The following is a 3,336-nucleotide window of genomic DNA, read 5'->3' as shown; positions in this document are numbered from 1 at the left end:
CAATCATGTTTGAACCATGTTTTATTCTTATTTTTGTTCTCATTCTTATTTTACTTCTATTTCCAATTCATTGTTGTTCTTTTAAATGTTTTAAATTTAAATTTGACTTCTCTTTGTTTTAATCGTGTTTGAATCATTCATGCTTTATTTTTATTTCCATTTTTATTTTTATTCTTTTACATGTTTTTTAGTTTGACTTTTTTTTGTATGTTCTAATTTGTAAAGCACTTTGAATGACCGTTGTGTATGAAAGGTGCTATATAAATAAACTTGCCTTGCCTTGCCTAAGAAACAGAACAGAATATGCTATAGAACAATTAAAATGACAGTAACAAACCAGAAACTCTGCTGCCAGTACTTTACTATTTTTCTTTTTTTTTTTTTTTTACAGTAATACAGTAGGTTGTTCTATATTGTTCAATGCTTCTTTGTTCCTAATTCAGAATATTATGTGTGGAATTAATCAAAGGAGAATGTCAAATGTCTAATCATGTAAAACAAACAAGCTCTTGCTGCATGTAATGATGCAGTGCTGCTGACCGTGCATTATTTTCTGCCCGGGCGTAAATCCAGCTCAGTAATGGCTCACAGCCACAGAATATCTGCAGAATGTTCCAGGCCTAGGTTACATCTAACAGCTCTGCAACAAGTAAAAAAAATAGGACTCATCCAGATTTATTAAACAAAAAAAAAATAAACAGGAAGGGCAGGAGAGATGAACCTCGTTCTTCTAAAGCTTGTGAGCTGCTCAGTTAATGCTCAGTTTGTTGCTATGACAGTGAGAAGTGAAACCGAGGTCACCTGTGTTTTTCAGCACGGCACAAAAAGCCGGTCGGAGAGTCCGAGCCCCCGGAATCTTTAAATTGATTTCTCCATATTAAAGTTTGACACAGAACATGCGGCGCATAATGTGACAGTGGTGACAGATGGGTCGCCAATTCCCTCCCTACCCCTTCTGTGTGTACATGTACTTTCATTTAAAACATGCACATCTTCAAAAAATTTACAAACATCTATTTTACAAATAAACCGCACTAATAGAGTGATACTCAAAAACGCAAAAAAAAAAAAAAAACATCTTCTGACCCATGGTGGTGGTGAAATCCCTGCACCTTTAGACCGTGTTTGCTTGAAGCGCGTTTATTGAGCTGTTCTATCATTAAATTTTACTGTCCACTGGACACAAGCTGACATTGGATTCTCCTATTAATTGGAAAACACGAGAGACCCCTTGATTCTCATGATTCATCCGTAAGTATCGTCAAAATGAAGAGTCTTGGATAACAACTGCTCAAACGTCAAACGTTCATTATTCTTTGCTTTCGTTTGGGATCTGGTGGAACACTGGGGAGAGAGTGGAGAATGGAGAAGTGTGAATCAATATCTAGAAAGGTAAAATCTTTAAGAAAAAAATAAATAAAACATATAGTATCTCTTGGAAGTCGGTACACCCCTCACATTTCTGCAAATATTAGTATATCTTTTCATGGGAAACACTAAAAGAACGAAACTTTGGTATAACTGTACAGCTTGTATAGTAGTATAGATTTACTTTAATATCAAAATAACTCAATACACAGATATTACTTCTAAATAGCTGCAACACAAGTGAGTACACTTCACAATAAACATAAAAAAATGATGCCCACTTGTGTTGTTGCCTCTCATGAACTGTTGGAGGATGCTGAAAGTAAAGGTGATGGACTGGGCAAGTATGTCTTTAGACAAGAACACAACTGAGCACCTGTGGGGCATCCTCAAACAGATGGTGTAGAAGCCGTGATGTCATCATGGAGGATCAACACAAGTGAGTACACCTTTGCACTAAACATGTCGAAACATTAAAAACGTGTGCATATTTTGTGTGATCACTATTTTAATCTAGCACTGCCTATTGGGGATGAAACCAGAGCTGTACAGGTTGCTACTAAAATTCCCTTCACTCTTCTGTAATGACATCACAGAGCTGGTGGATGTGAGAGACCTTGTGCTTCTCCACCGTTTGAGGATGCCCCAAAACTGCTCAACTGAGTTTTGGATCAGGAGACATACTGTACTTGGCCATTTCATCATCTTTACCTTTAGCTTCCTTTAAAGGGCAATTGTCATCCTCCCCACCCCCCTAATTAGCCAAAAACAACACAATTGGGCACAATTGGGACACGTTCACTATTATTTAAGCTGTACACTGTCTACTCTAAATTCTATCCAATTTTTCGGTTTTACAGTGCTGACAGTAAAAGAACAGTACTGTATTATTAGGCTATTAAAGGCAGAACTGGAGCAGTGAGGTCTTCTTATTAGATCAGCTTGATGTTTTAAGGAGCTTGAGGAGCTTCATCAAACCTGGTGACAGTGAGGAGCATCTACCGCTCTGATTTTAGAGATAATGTGGGTTTGGAACGATTCCTAACATTTTCATAATTGTAACAAGTAACAATGCAACAATGTTAAATGTATTGGATAGTCAGTATTTATCAGTAAATGTACATAATTATCTGTTTTTATATGGAATAACTGTAAAAATAATAGAAATATTCCATGTATTATCTTTTTACTCAAGGATTTTTTTTTTACAGTGCAGAAAATAACAAAAAAAATCTATGCCAACATAAAACATAATATACAACTGTGCCTGCTTTCCAAAGGCACCTCATGCATTTGTGCAGTTGTGTTTGGAGCTGAGATCTAAGCCTGGGCAGCACATCCTGCATTTAACACCAGCAGAGATGGAGGGAGCAGCATGTTTGCATATGTGACAGATGCGCTGGCCCTCATAAAAAGTCTGAAATGGTCTAATAAATGACACCGGGACTAATAACACACGCTAATAACACAAAGAGCACAGCATCAACCTGCTGGCAGGGATCCAATGAAACACAGAAACATGAAACAGGCAGGGCTTCATGGGCCAGAGTGTGCACAAACATCTCTTTATCTAATAAAAACTCAACATTACGTCAGATGATGATGGCGGCTTATAGCTGTTCAATAAACTTCCCGTTTAATTAAAGGCCTGTTGCCTTGGTGGCTCTCCAATCCAAACTGCTGAACTCGATAGTGATTTGGCAGCTCTGAGGATGGGAAATTAAACACTAAAATGTAGAACACACACACACCATTTCTCTCTCTTTTACACACACACACAATGTCTCTCTTACACACACAAACACACACACACACAATCTCTCGCTCTCTTCCTTACACACACAATCTCTCTCTTACACACACACAAACACACACACACACACACACACACACACACACACACACACACACTATCTCTCTCTTACACACACACACTATATCTCTCTCTTACACACTCTCTCTCTCTCT

This window comes from Astyanax mexicanus, chromosome 11 (assembly GCF_023375975.1).
Source record: "Astyanax mexicanus isolate ESR-SI-001 chromosome 11, AstMex3_surface, whole genome shotgun sequence".
Lineage (NCBI taxonomy): Eukaryota > Metazoa > Chordata > Actinopteri > Characiformes > Acestrorhamphidae > Astyanax > Astyanax mexicanus.
Note: the sequence above shows the minus strand (reverse complement) of the source record.